Source organism: Schistocerca americana, chromosome 3 (assembly GCF_021461395.2).
Source record: "Schistocerca americana isolate TAMUIC-IGC-003095 chromosome 3, iqSchAmer2.1, whole genome shotgun sequence".
NCBI classification, from domain to species: Eukaryota; Metazoa; Arthropoda; class Insecta; order Orthoptera; family Acrididae; genus Schistocerca; species Schistocerca americana.
In genome coordinates, this window is record NC_060121.1 from 121,214,474 (window position 1) to 121,230,935 (window position 16,462).

Genomic DNA, 16,462 nt, shown 5'->3' on the forward strand with positions numbered 1-16,462 from the left:
CTCTCTGTCTCTTCCATCAATCGTTCCTGCTTAGGACCCCAGATTGACGAACATTACTTAAGAATCGGTCGAACAGGCTCCTTGTAATCCACTTCCTTCCCGGCTTAGTTACTGAGCTGGTGCGTTTCTGGCGCCAGTTTCCATCGATCGTCAGCTTCATCTTTGAGTCGACTTCGATGCTTACTATGCTCTGCTTATCTTTGGGGGCGCGGATTTAACGGCAGCACGTGCGCTCTGCTGGGGAGGTGTGTCGGGATCGGCGGTGAGCGAAAGTCACGTGGGACTGTGTACGTAGGCAGGACGGCAAGAGGACGAGTCGGACTACGAAGGAGCGTGTAATGAAATATGTAGCAACTACAACGGATTACTGTTGTGATTTTGGTGTGTCACCACCATTACACATTTCAGTTACATTTCCTTAAGATTCTTCCTATGAACCTCAGTCTGGCATCTACTTTTCCCACTACTGATTTTATGTGGTCACTTAAGATCGCTCTGGGTAGTTACTCCCAGAAATTTTATGGCGGACACTGTTTCCAGCTGTTTTTAATCAATATTGTAGCTGCACAGTAGTGGATATCTTTTTCTATGCATACGCGATATGTCACATTCATTTACGCTCTGGGTCAACTGACAGAGCCTGCAGCATTCACCATTATCTCTGTAGGTCATTCCACAAATCGATAGTGTCTTCTAGCGTTGCTACTGTCTTGTAGAGAAGCACATTACCTGCGAACACTCTGCAAGAGCTGCCGACATGTTTTACTCGATCATCTATAAACACATTAAACAGCAATGGTCCTACCACGTTTCCTTGGCGTGCTCCGGAAACTACCTTTTCATCACTCGATTTTGTTTCGTTACGAGCGACGTGATCAGTTCTATATGTAAGGAAGTCTTAAATCCAGTTGCAAAATTCGTCCGATATTCGGTAGGCTCGTATTTTTGTCGCTAAACAACAGTGTGGTCCAGAATGAGATTTTCACTCTGCAGTGGATCGTGCGCCGATATGAAACTTCCTGGCAGATTAAAACTGTGTGCCGGACCGAGACCCGAACTCGGGACCTTTACCTTTCGGGGGCACGTGCTCTACCAACTGAGCTACCCCAGCACAACTCACCCCCTCTCCTCACAGCTTTACTTCTGCCGGTACCTCGTCCCCTACCTTCCAAACTTCACAGAGACTCTTCTGTGAACCTTGCAGCACTAGCACTCCTGGAAGAAAGGATATTGCAGAGACAGAGCTTAGCCACAGCCTGGGTGATGTTTCCAGAATGAGATTTTCACTCTACAGCGGAGTGTGCGCCGATATGAAACTTCCTGACAGATTAAAACTGTGTGCCGGACCGAGACTCGAACTCTGGACCTTTGCCTTTCGCGGGCAGGTGCTTCTGTAAAGTTTGGAAGGTAGGAGACGACGATGTACTGCCAGAAGTAAAGCTGTGGGGACGGGGCGTGAGTCGTGCTTGGGTTGCTCAGATGGTAGAGCACTTGCCCGCGAAGGACAAAGGTCCCGAGTTCAAGTATCGGTCCGGCACACAGTTTTAATCTGCCAGGAAGTTTCAACAGTGCGGTGTCAATCGCCTTCCTGAAGTCACGGAACGTGGTATCAATCTGAGCGCCGTTATCTACAGCGATGAGTTTCGCAAGATCTCTGTTTGCAGAATCCGTGTTGATTATATAGAGATTTTCGTTCTCCAGAAACGTCATAGTTCTTTAGCATAAAACATGTTCCATAATTCTACAACAGATTGCCATCAGCGATCTAGGCCTACAATTATAAGCATCTCTGCTGCAACCCTTCTTGAAAGCGGAAGTGACGAGCAGTTTTCCAGTCGCTATATACCTTTCGCTGCTCCGGATATGGCACATAACTTCGTCTGCTGTGGTGGCAAGTGAGAACCCTGTATATGAAATTCACTATGACTGCCTAACTCGTGATGACTGGATGTTGTGTGATGTCCTTAGGTTAGTTAGGGTTAAGTAGTTCTAAGTTCTAGGGGACTGATGACCATAGATGTTAAGTCCCATAGTGCTCAGAGCCATTCGAACCGTTTTGAACTGCCTAACTAGACGTCACTCGCATTTCGCCAAAAACACATCGAATTTCCTCCTTCAACTGGCAGATATTCCAGGCCTATTGACATGCACCAAAAAGATAACTCCGAAGGAAAAAATCTCGCAAAAGGTCATGTTACATGATTCTGGTGGGCGATGTTGGTAGCCATTACAGGAGATGAGGTGATCCGGAAACCGCTCCTGGGGCAATTCAGCAGGTAGCACTGTCCTGCTGAATCCACAACTCCTGAACGTCCAGTCCACTGAAATAAGGCCACGAAAAACCTCTAATCATGAAGCGGCATCGGCTTCCATTAACTGCAATAGCTTGCCCACTTTTCAGAAAATAAAATACATAAATAAAAAAGGTCTGTGATGCCGCCCACACAAAAGTCACAACGGGGCGTCAGTCGATAAGAATGTATTTCCCTGTCTCGAACCACGCAAGGAATTTCTCACCCCCAGATACGGTAGTTCTGTTCATTTACAAATGCTTTTAGATGGAAGTGCCCCGTCACACTAAATATGATGTGCCTCACTAAACTGTCCTCTTCTCAGAAAACGGTCGACAGAATGTCGCGTTTGCCGGTTTCTTACAGCTGCAGTGTTAACTGAATTGTATAAATGTGGTAATGGATATCATACCGGAAGATCCGCTCAAGGATAACCTAAGCCCAGATTTTGGGAACGGCGGAGAACCGATTTGACTGGACTAGCAGCCACACTGTCATGAACCACCGCAATATTTTGCACAGATCAGCCAGAACCAAGGCGCCCAGAGCTCTTAGGATCGTTTCACACTCGACCGATTGCCACGTAATCTACGCGGTGACCTGTGCCGACAGCAGCTGACAGACTGTAGCTACAGCAGCGCGTCAGACGTTCCTAAAGTCCGACACACAAATAGACAGATGGGTCGCAATAAATTAGTTGCGTTGGTGTTCGTTTGTAGTCGCCTGAAGAAAACATAAATATGGGGCAGTGGCTTCCTCCAGTCAACATGAGGAGACACGATGTTGGGACTTTTTCATACTTTGGAGGACTTGGGAAACAATGGTGATAAATTTTTCTACTATTTTACTATGATTATGCAAACTTTTGATGACCTGCATGTAATAATAAAGAGTTCGATCCAAAGCCGCAAAACATCCTTCAGAGAATGACTCAAAGTAAACACATCGCTCCGCGGCAAGAAAAGCGACACAAGGTGAAAAGTGGCAATTTTAGTTTTAGGCTATGTTACTAAAAACTACATGTGTTGCGCATATGACAGTTCCCTGCCAACAATATTTACTTGAAATTTAAAGTATGTTATACTATTTCAGTATAACTTTTATGGAAGGAGTCTTCAATAAGTAATGCAACACGTTTAGTTTGAAAAAATGCTGAATTTTTTGTGAGACATCGTGAAGAGTTCCCGCTTCCGCCACTATAGTTTCATGAAGTTCCGATAGGTGGCGTCTGTAACAGAGGTGCGTTCCAAGCTGAGCTGTCATCGAGTTTCTTTTGAAGGAAAAGTACAGCATCGCAGGTATTCATAGGCGCTTGCAGAATGCCTACGGAGAACTGACAGTGAACAAAAGCGTGGTGAGTCGTTGGGCGAGGCGTCTGCCATCATCACAACGAGGTCGCGTAAACCTGTACGATCTCCCGTGTGCCGGCCGGCAATTCGTGTAGTGGCCCAACGCCGCCTCTCCTCCAAAGAGAAAGTTCAAAGCCGCACTTTCAGCCGGCGAGGTCATGGCAACGGTCTTCTGGTATTCTGAAGGGGTTCTTCTGTTTGATGTCATACCTCATGGTGCACCGACCAGCTCTGAACTGTACTGAGTTACCCTCAGGAAACTGAAGAAAACACTTCAGCGTGTTCGTCGGAACAAAAATGCAAACGAACTTCTCTTTGTCCGTGACGACGCAAGGCCTCACTCAAGTCTGTGCACCCGAGAGGAGCTCACGAAACTTCCCTGGACTGTTCTTCCTCATCCACCCTACAGCCTGGATCTCGCACCTTCCGACTTCCATCTGTTTGGTCCAATGAAGGACGCAGTCCACGGGAAGCAATACATGGATGGTGGGGAGGTTACTGAGGGGACAAGACGTCGGCTCCGATCTTGTCCAGTAGAGCAATATCATGCGAGAATACAGGCCCTCCCAGTAATGTGGCGTACGGCCGTCACATTGAACGGAGATTGCGTTGAAAAGTGGGGTTTTGTAGCCAAAAGAGACGGGAATAATATGGTGTATTGGAAACCTAAATAATACCAGCCTCTTTTCAGGAAAAAAATGTGTTGCATTACTTATGTTCAGTAACAGAATTCATTCCTTCGGTCCAATTTTCTGAAGTGTTGCATTTTTGAGTTTTGTCACTGTTCTTGCCGGGATGCGACATCTTAGCAGTCTCAGTCAGAGATAATGAAACATTTTAAATTTTATTGTAAGTTTTGTACCTGTTCCAAAGGACTTTAGTATATTGTGTATTATTACGTATCTCAAAGATACGAGGGTTGTCCAGAAAGTAAGTTCCGATCGGTCGCGAAATGGAAACCACCGTGAAAACCAGAAACGTTTTATTTGCAACAGTTAGGTACACCTTCCACCTACTTGTCTACATAGTAGCCTCTCCAACTTAGAGTTTTGTCGTAGTGCTGTGTCAACTTTCCAATATCCTCGTCATAGAAAGCAGCCGCCTGTGCTTTCGGCCAGTTATCTGCACTGGTCTGCAGCTCGTTGTCTGTGGAAAAATTTTGTCTTCATAGCGGTTCTTGTGAGCAGAGATGAGACTCAGGGGGAGCCAATTACGGACTGTACTGTGGGTGATCAAACACTACTCATCGGAAACGCTGCAGGGGCGTCTTCATTGCCCCTGCAGTGTGCGGCCGAGAATTGCTATGAAGAAGGAACTGCTCGACAGTTGTGTTATGTGGGCTGCATGACACAGGCGAAATCTCTAAGCTGGCCCTCATCATACTCGGCGGGAGACGCTATTCCCTACGCATCTTTACGTGCTCACTGTTCCCTCTAAACTGAAAGGAGCGACGCGACACGATCGACGGGCATACTAGAGACACTGCCCAAAACGCTTTACCGGATTTTCCCAGTGGTTTCCATTTCGCGACCGATCGGAACTTACTTTCTGGACAACCTTCGTATTTAAGAGTCAAAGATGTATGTATTAAGATTTTTGCAGTAGACAAAAACCTTAAACGCAAACCGCCATTTAAGAAAGAAATTTAAATATTTAATTTAGAAACTGAATGAATTAAGTGATGAGGTTTCGAGGCGATCTGAGACAGGTGGTGTGCAAAGTGTCCTTGTGAAGGCTCGGTAACGGGACTGCAGGATATGGTGGCTCCTACTTTTCGCTGTATGGTGTCCACTGGATGTGCTATGATAAGTAGCCACACTCGTATTCACTGCATTTTTACGTTTTCTAATTTCAGAAACGACTCGTAACACTTTCATCTGGAATTTCGCTACCTCATCGTCGTCAAAACCGTATAAGCACGGAATTTTCCCATTGAAAAACGACGTGTGTCGACCTGACTTTTGCTACAAGGCACCAATTAGTTAAAATTCAACTGGCTCTGAGTTGCTTCAGATCGCTTTAAGTAACGTTCGCTTCTATGAGGGGCAATCAAATAAAAACCGTACACCAGCCATAACGGCCCAAGGAATGGTTCCATTCAAAAATAACGATCACACGCGTTAAGCCCTTTATCCCACTGGGAGACGAGACCATCAATTGTTGCTGGTCGGTCGCTGACGCATCCACAACCGCACCCACTGGTCATTCGTCTTCATGGACGACAATTCGCGCCCCCATCGTGCACATCTTGTGAATGACTTCCTTCAGGACAAGGACATTGCTCGACTAGAGTGGCCAGCATGTTCTCCTACATGAACCCTATCGAACATGCCTTGGATAGATTGAAAAGAGCTGTTTGTGGACGACGTGACTCACCAATCACTCTGAGGGATCTACGCCGAATCGCCTTAGAGGAGTGGGACAATCTGGACCAACAGTGCCTTGATGAATTTGTGGATAATATGCCACGACGAATACAGGCATGCATCAATGCAAAAGGACGCGCTACAGGGTATTAGAGGTACCGGTGTGTACAGCAATCTGAACCACCACCTCTGAAGGTCTCGCTGTATAGTGGTACAAGATGCAATGTGTGGTTTTCATGATCAATAAAAAGGGCGGAAATGATGTTTATGTTGATTTCTATTCCAATTTTCTGTAAAAGTTCCGGAATTCTCGGAACCGAGGTGATGCAAAACTTTACTAAAGTTGCTGAAATTCCACCTGTGCAACTAGTATAGAATATGTGCTTGTATCACTATTTGCACTTTGTTTTATTGATGTAAAACATCGTCAGTGATCTGCAATCAAACAATCTTGGTTTGGTTTCTAGGTCAACAGTTATTTAGAAAAGAGAGGTGTGACTTTTTTTACTTAAGATATTTTATGTCCGATTTTTGCTTGGAACAGGTAGTATCTACTGCAAGTACATTTTAGAGGTATTCCTTCGTTCGGTACATGTTTTTTGCCTACTCTCACGGTGTTCTGTAGCACCACACATTTCTTGGTAAAAAATACGAGGCAGTATAGTACTTCGAATGTTTCTTTGTATAGTCCTGGCTAAACGAGTCTCTGTGTTTTTTTTTTCTGTACGTAGGCTCAAATGGATTTAGGTTCCGATAGTTACCCAGAAATAAAGAAGCCTTTCACGGTATAGAATAGCGTGGAGAGTAGCATCAAACCAGCCTTAGACAACAACAACAGGAGGGGCAGTGTTTTCAACATAGTTGCTAGTTTTGGTTTTCGCTTGTTCTAAAAAGATCTCGTCAGTAGTGTCTCATATTTTTATTAAGTCACTTTAAATCTCTTAATACTGTTTATTTAACACGTAAGTGAAATGAAAAATTAATGTATGACTCGAAGATTTAAATGGAGGGTTGAGAGGGCGTGGGGAGAGAGAGGTGGTGGGGGGGGGGGGGGATGCGGGGAAGGCGGAGAGAGGAGGTGAATGGTAAATAGCAGTGAACGTAGTGAACAGTGAATGCAAAATAGAGAAAGGGAAAGTGAGTTGGTAATGAGGTGTAGAAGAGGGAGAAAAGAGGAAGGAGGTAGAGCTGAAGTGGAGGCGAGAGTGGAATAGGGAGAGAGATTGAGACCTTGCTGGAGAAAACAAAGTTTCTCTCATAGAATCAACAAGGGTTTAGGAAAAAAGGAATCATGTGAAGTGCAGCACTTTTCATTCCCACACGGTACCTTGGGAATGGATGTTGCTTGGTGTCTCAGTGGGTACATACTCCGGTAGTCAACATATATGTACTTTGCGGGTCACCATACCGAGTCGCGGTCAGAAAGGCGCGTAGATAGACGGATAGAATGAGGTCGCTAATTCTCCATGTGAGCTCCAATTCCTGTGATTTTCTCATCGTGGTCATTTCGCAGCACCTGTGTGAGATGAAGTAATATGTTGACCCTCTCTCCCTTCAGAATTTCAGCCACGAACCTCTCTGTGAAGAACGGCATTTCTCTTCAGCAATTGGCTCTGATTGCCAGTGGTGTTTGCTGAGCATCTCTGTGATGCGCTGTTATATCACTGAATAATAAGGGATAGAAAATTAGAAATTTCTATTAAAACTCATTAACACTTTTACAGGCAAAATCATTTTAAGCCAGAGACAGCTGGAAGCAGAAAGCGAGGTGGTATGTCGCTAGTGGGACACGCCCTCGACACATCACGACACCAGCCTCCGAGTGAGAATACACATTCCGCAGAAAGAACACTGTGACGGAAAACCAAAGGAAATAAGACAAGCCTATTTGTTAGCTCGTAAGACATACTGTAAGAAAATCTGTCTCTTACACAAGAGCGTTCAGTGAAGAACTGACACAGCAGTTAACAGCTTGGTAAGTCAGTATAGCAGAATTAGGAGGATACATGCAGTCATTATATAATCAGCCTCATGTCATAGCCTAATGTTATGTCGCTTCAAAAACTCCAGCGTTCTGGTTCTCGTCATGAGCTGATCATTGGGATCGATGGTGTTCCCAGTAATAGCACTCAGTTCCCTGTTTATGCTACTGTAATGAATCTATGTCCTAGATAGAACATTCTACGAACTAGTTGATAACGTACTCGAGATCATGGTTTTCACCAGGTGACTTCATGTTACTCGGCGCCTACCATTTACTGATGGAGAAACTGTCTTGTGACAACAGCACATTGCAAGGTGCTGCCAGAACTGAACGTCAGTGCGGAAGTCAGCAACATACCTCTTGGGATCCACGTTCCTGTTCAATACTCAGGCGCCTCCATGTGCTGAAACGTACCAGGTGGTAGGGAGGAGATCAACCGACCATATGACTACCGGCACAGGTACATCACGGATAGGTCATCAAGGGTCATCGTAGAATTCTGAATGGGACCGAAGCCACTCCAGCAGCCAGCACATCACTTTGTGCTGGGCCGCGGCTACCCCTGATCGCTGGCAACCCTCCCCGGTGCTGGGTCATTAACGTATTCTCTTGGGCACGCAACTGACAGAGCTGACGGGACAGAAGTCACCGAGAATCCACCACGCAGCTGAATGAGTAACAGCCGAGGCTTGAAAACATTGCGAATAGTGTTTTGCCAGCACAGAAGACGCTTCACAGGTTCCCAACAGCTATCCTCACTTCACACACAGGTGTCTCCCCTCAGTCCCTCTGTATTTCACCCTTATTAAACAACCCTGCGATGAAACATCCCACTCTGACAACTTGTGACGAAATGCAGAGCTCTTTGTGCGATCTTCTCTATCTCTTTCAAAAATCCCGTCCGGGAAGCGTCCCAGACTGACAAGCAACACTTAATAAACGGTTACACAAGTGTTTTGTAAGCTGCTTCTTTCGCGGATGAATTAAATTTTCATAAGGTCCTCCCAATGAATCTCAGGCTGGAATCTACACTACTGGCCATTAAAATTGCTACACCAGGAAGAAATGCAGATGATAAACGGGTATTCATTGGACAAATATATTATACTAGAACTGACATGTGATTGCATTTTCACGCAATTTGGGTGCATGGATCCTGAGAAATCAGTACCCAGAACAACCACCTCTGGCAGTAATAACGGCCTTGATACGCCTGGGCATTGAGTCAAACAGAGCTTGGATGGCATGTACAGGTACAGCTGCCCATGCAGCTTCAACACGATACCACAGTTCATCAAGAGTAGTGACTGGCGTATTGTGACGAGCCAGTTGCTCAGCTACCATTGACCAGACGTTTTCAGTTGGTTAGAGATCTGGATAATGTGCTGGCCAGGGCAGCAGTCGAACATTTTCTGTATCCAGAAAGGTCCGTACAGGACCTGCAACATGCGGTCGTGGATTATCCTGCTGAAATGTAGGGTTTCGCAGGGATCGAATGACAACTGAAATGTAACGTCCACTGTTCATAGTGCCGTCAATGCGAACAATGGGTGACCGAGACGTGTAACCAATGGCACTCCATACCATCACGCTGGGTGATACGCCAGTATGGCGATAACGAATACATGCTTCCAATGTGCGTTCACCGCGATGTCGCCAAACACGGAAGCGACCATCATGATGCTGTAAACAGAACCTCGATTCGTCCGAAAAAATGACGTTTTGCCACTCGTGCACCCAGGTTCGTCGTTGAGTACACCATCGCAGGGGCTCCTGTCTGTGATGTAGCGTCAAGGGTAACCGCAACCATGGTATCCAAGCTGATAGTCCATGCTGCAGCAAACGTCGTCGAACTGTTCGTGCAGATGGTTGTTGTCTCGCAAACGTCCCCATCTGTTGACTGAGGGATCGAGACGTGGCTGCACGGTCCGTTACAGCCACGCGGATAAGATGCGTGCCATCTCGACTGCTAGTGATACGAGGCCGTTGGGATCCAGGACGGCGTTCCGTATTACCCACCTGTACCCATTGATTTCATATTCTGCTAACAGTCATTGGATCTCGACCAACGCGCGCAGCAATGTCGCGATACGATAAACCGCAATCGAGATAGGCTACAATCCGACCTTTATCAAAGTCGGAAACGTGATGGTACGCATTTCTCCTCCTTAACACGAGGCATCACAACAACGTTTCACCAGGCAACGCCGGTCAACTGCTGTTTGTGTACGAGAAATCGGTTGGAAACTTTCCTCATGTCAGCATGTTGTAGGTGTCGCCACCGGCGCCAACCTTGTGTGAATGCTCTGAAAAGCTACTCTTTTGCATATCACAGCATCTTCTTCCTGTCGGTTAAATTTCGCGTCTGTAGCACGTCATCTTCGTGGTGTAGCAATTTTAATGGGCAGTAGTGTACTTTTCTTACTATTGCTCTTATATGGCCATTCCACTGTAGATCGCTCCTGACAATTATTCCGAGGTGTTTTACATTTAGTACAGGTTCCAGTGATCTGTTGTCAATACTACAACCGAGGAGTAACACAATCCATTGCCTCTGGCTGTGCGTTCGACTCTACTCTGCTACCAGCAGTGGTGGGTGAAGCTTTGACAATGCCAGCCACTTGTGGTAGCGAAACATTAGAAAAATCATGAGACAAACATCGATCGAAGAACGTAAGACAGAAGCCAACGGGCAATATACATTTTAAAAAAAGACTGATGCTCCACGAAAGAATTACCTAAATCGGACAGAAATCGGTAGATATGATGTACACGAACAGACGAACAATTGATAACAATTCCAGAAAAATTAAATGATTTATTCAAGACAAAGATCCTCAGAAACTGCGCAAACGCTTCATGCGGTTTCAACATACAATATCTCAGGCATTGCACTATAACTGTCAATAACTCAAAGGATAGGCCGAATGTAGGAAGCGAGTAGGAGCAGGAAAAGATGAGACGCTTCGGTACTGCAGTTAAAAGTGGTTTTACTATCTCACAACAATAATAACTTAAATACATAATAACGTGAATACCTAACTTTGCACTGACGAGCACGTACGTGCGAAGCTGTACATCAAGTTACAAAGGCAAAATCTGTAGTGGCTCGCCCACTACGAAAATGAAACAATGTTGCTAGGTCGTCTCTTCGGAATCAAATGGGCAGAATCTGGAGCGGCGCTCGTAGAGCTGCACAGCGCCGGCTAGAGGACGCTGTCGTCGGTGTCCGTGTCGTAGCGCCAACCTAAGAACTTACACCTACGCTGTGGGATCGTAGCTATCGATACCACATCCATAGTTTTGGTAATATGTAGACTTTTATAGAGTTGGGCTCAATCTCATACAGAAACAAGTATGGTGGGGAGGCTACAGTCCACACGCACCAACGACCATCCAGCAATTACCACCAGTGTTAGTGGCGGAATGGAACGTCCGCAGCTCGAGGTCGTACGGTAGCGTTCTCGCTTCCCGCGTCCGGGTTCGATTCGCGGCAGGGTCAGGGATTTTCTCTGCCTCGTGATGACTGGGTGTTGTGTGATGTCCTTAGGTTAAGTTAGGTTTAAGTAGTTGTAAGTTCTAGGGGGCTGATGACCATAGATGTTAAGTCCCATAGTGCTCAGAGCCATTACGAGCGGAATGGAACGCCCTGCCACAAGAACCGCCTCGCTAACCTCGTGGCCAGCATGCGAGCACGTTGCAGAGGTGCACTGCCATTGGCAGTGATCACACTCCCTATTGAGAATCATGCCCCGCTTTTTTTGTAATGTCCAGGGTACCATCATAAATAGCGGTGACTTCAGTGTAATAATTCTCTTTGAAAAAAAGTATCATTTCTGTTTATCTCACTGCGCATGTCTTTCAGTTACCTTCCGTACTATAGCGCAGCAGTTATTTCTATTTACGCTCAAAGTTTCGTAGTGGTTTGTTAGTTGATGAGTCACGTGATAGAAAAGCTACGTTCGTCCTTAAGGTTTGCACACCATTGTGTATCAGGCTGTGCGATGCCTGTCGGACAATAAACCTCGTCTGTAGTAGGGCTGCTCATAAAATATCGATGTATAGTAATATGGACAAATCTTCCAATAAATATCAATAACTACCGGCGACATTATTTCCACCGGTACATCGATCTGTCGGTACAGAAATCGGAATATAGAGTGCTGATATTTTCATTTTATATTATAGTTTTTTCGTAGCTTTCCATAAATATTTGAAATTGTTCTTTTGAAATTGTTGTGGAAATTAATTTTACTTTCACTCTGTGAAAGAATCTCACTACTTTTTAAGTTTTCATCATTCCCAGTCTGTCTCTTTGATTGCGTGGAGCAAGTATAGGTGGCACAAAGTCAAGTCCAATTACATTTGGAGATGGTGGCGTGAATGGAACAACAATTTTTAATGCAGTTAATGTGCTCTTTCTTCACATCGGCATTCTTCAAAAACAGTTGCTGAAACTGATGAAGAAAAACCTAAATGACAAGATTTGTGTATGTGGTGGGCGGAGATGTGTGAGGAAAATGTTGCCGTAATCGGTGCTCGGTGCTACCAACAGAAACTTCAGTATTTAACTTCACCACGCAATTTTAACACTACGACTGCTTGTTCGCTGGCGTTTGCAGAAATGAAAAAACAGCGAGGTCAACATGAAGTGTTCCTGAAAAAATCCGATATGTGACGAAACCCAATGACGGACCCATCGGACTTCATTTGTTGTGCCACTTACCTGCAGTTAACATTGTTAGCAAAATGGTTATCGCCAAGCGTGAATGTGCATCGTTTTCCTTTCAATTCTTGATGTAAGAGGGATAAGAACGCTGTTAGCTTGCTAATGGACAGAATATCTAATAATAAATCAATGCTTAAATATACATCTCTAAAACTGGCAGTATACAGGGTGGTCCATTCATCGTGACCGGGCCAAATATCTCGCGAAATAAGCGTCACACGAAAAAACTACAAAGAACGAAACTGGCCTAGCTTGAAGGGGGAAACCAGATGGCGCTATCAACTGCGTTTTTTTTAAATAGCAACACCCATTTTTATTACATATTCGTGTAGTACGTAAAGAAGTATGAATGTTTACTTGGATCACTTTTTCGCTTTGTGATAGATGGCGCTGTAATAGGCACACATGGCTCACAATTTTAGACGAACAGCTGGTAACAGGTAGGTTTTTTTTAAATTAAATACAGAACGTAGGTACGTTTGAACATTTTATTTCGGTTGTCCCAATGTGATACATGTACCTTTGTGAACTTATCATTTCTGAGAACGCATGCTGTTACAGCGTGATTATCTGTAAATACCACATTAATGCAATAAATGCTCAAAATGATGTCCGTCAACCTCAATGAATTTGGTAATACGTGTAACGACATTCCTCTCAACAGCGAGTAGTTCGCCTTCCTTAATGTTCCCACATGCATTGACAATGCGCTAACGTATGTTGTCAGGCGTTGTCGGTGGATCACGAAAGCAAATATCCTTCAACTTTCCCCACAGAAAGAAATCCAGGGACGTCAGATCCGGTGAACGTGCAGGTCATGGCATGGTGCTTCGACGACCAATGCACCAGTCATGAAATATGCTATTCAATACCGCTTCAACCGCACGAGAACTAAGTGCCGGACATTCATCATGTTAGAAGTACATCGCCATTCTGTCATGCAGTGAAACATCTTATAGTAAAATCGGTAGAACATTACGTAGAAAATCAGGATACATTGCACCATTTAGATTGCCATCGATAAACTGGGAGCCAGTTATCCTTCCTCCCATAATGCCGCAGCATACATTAATCCGCCAAGGTCGCTGATGTTCCACTTGCCGCAGCCATCGTGGATTTTCCGTTGCCCAGTAGTGCATATTATGCCGGTTTACGTTACCGCTGATGGTGAATGACGCTTCGTCGCTATAGAACGCGTGCAAAAAATCTGTCATCGTCCAGTAATTTCTGTTGCGCCCAGTGGCAGAACTGTAACGACGTTCAAAATCGTCGCCATGCAATTCCTGGTGCATAGAAATATGGTACGGGTGCAATCGATGTTGGTGTAGCATTCTCAACACCGACGTTTTTGAGATTCCCGATTCTCGCGCAATTTGTCTGCTACTGATGTGCGGATTAGCCTCGACAGCAGCTAAAACACCTACTTGGGCATCATCATTTGTTGCAGGTCGTCGTTGAGGTTTCACATGCGGCTGAACACTTCTTGTTTCCTTAAATAACGTAACTATCCGGTGAACGGTCCGGACGCTTGGATGATGTCGTCCAGGATACCGAGCAGCATACGTAGCACAGCCCCGTTGGGCATTTTGATCACAATAGCCATACATCAACACGATATCGACCTTTACCGCAATTGGTAAACGGTCCATTTTAACACGGGTAATGTATCACGAAGCAAATATCGTCCGCACTGGCGGAATGTTACCTGATACCACGTACTTGTACGTTTGTGACTATTACAGCGCCATCTGTCACAAAGCGAAAAAAGTGGTCCAACTAAAATATTCATATTTCTTTACGTACTATACGAATATGTAATAAAAATGGAGGTTCCTATTTAAAAAAACGCAGTTGATATCCGTTTGACCTACGGCAGCGCCATCTAGCGGGCCAACCACAGCGCCATCTGGTTTCCCCTTTCAAGCTAGACGAGTTTTGTTCTTTGAAGTTTTTTCGTTTGACGCTTATTTCGTGAGATATTTGGCCCGGTCACTGTCAATGGACCACCCTGTATATTAATGGGCAGCCGCCTTTTTTTGGCCAATACGTCGATAGATTTTTGTGGCATATCGAGGGGAGATAATGATTTCTCTTTTTTAGATATCGATATATCGGATCCCCGTTATTTTTAAAAATATCAACAGTCCTAGTGAGTAGGTGTCGGTTTCATACGTACAGTGTGATCAGCCGAGCAGTTTATTTCACGTGACGCCCACCTGCTCTGACAGTGGTGTACCCCCGTACGAACGGTCGGTGCAACGGGTATGCGGAGGTGAACGGATTAGCGCAGGACAGTGGGACGTTGGAGGCCGGCCGGAACGCAGGTGTCCCGCTATTGAGTGGGCAGGCGGCTGAGGCGTCGCCGCGGCGCGCCGGCACGTCACGCGCGCATTGTGCGCGCCCCCGCCGCGGCAGGTGTGTGGATGGGGGGGCGGGGCGGCCTGTGAAGTCAGCCGCGGCCGGCCGGCCGGCCCGCACAGTGTTTGCCCTGGGGACGATGTGCCGGGCCCATTCAGGGGCCGCATCAATGGGAAGCGTCAACAGGCGCAGCGCGCGGGCCCTGAAAGGGCTGCAGGGCTGCGGCACACGTGGCGGCCGGGAATGTCTTGATAACTCCGAGGAATGCTGCGCCGGCGCGCCCGCCGCGGGACACGTGAGGCCGCCGCTTAGCGAACAAGGTAACGGCTCACGAGGTCTGTTCCAAAAATTCCGGAACGTTCCTAATTTCGCGCCAATGTTGTGTTGGAGCGAAATGCGACTGGTATCCCTCTACAGGGTGGTCCATTGATAGTGACCGTGCCAAATATCTTACGAAATAAGCATCAAATGAAAAAACTACAAGGAACGAAACTCGTCTAGCTTGAAGGGGGAAACCAGATGGCGCTATGGTTGGCCCGCTAGATGGCGCTGTCCTATGTCAAACGGATATCAACTGCGTTTTTTTAAAAAATAGGAACGCCCTTTTTTATTACATATTCGTGTAGTATGTAAAAAATATGAATGTTTTAGTTGGACCACTTTTTTCACTTTGCGACAGATAGCGCTGTAATAGTCACAAACGTATAAGTACGTGGTATCACGTAACATTCCGCCAGTGCGGACGGTATTTGCTTCGTGATACATTACCCGTATTAAGATGGACCGTTTGCCAATTGCGGAAAAGGTCGATATCGTGTTGATGTATGGCCGTCGTGATCAAAATGCCCAACGGGCGTGTGCTATGTATGCTGCTCGGTATACTGGACGACATCATGCAAGTGTCCGGACCGTTCGCCAGATAGTTACGTTATTTAACGAAACAGGAAGTGTTCAGCCACATGTGAAACGTCAACCACGACCTGCAACAAATGACGCGGCTAATCCGCATATCAGTACCAGACAAATTGCGCGAGAATCAGCGCCTGACAACATGCGTCAGCGCATTGTCAATGCATGTGCGAACATTCCGGAAGGCGAACTACTCGCTATTGAGACGAATATCGTTACGCGAATTAGCAAATGCATTGAGGTTGACGGACATAATTTTGAGCATCTACTGCATTAACGTGGTATTTACAGGTAATCACGCTCTAACAGCATGCGTTTTCACAAATGGTAAGTTCACAAAGGTACATGTATCGCATTGGAACAACCGAAATAAAATGTTCAAACGTACCTACGTTCTGTATTTTAATTTAAAAAAACCTACCTGTTACCAACTGTTCGTCTAAAATTGGGAGGTATACGTTTGTGACTATTACAGT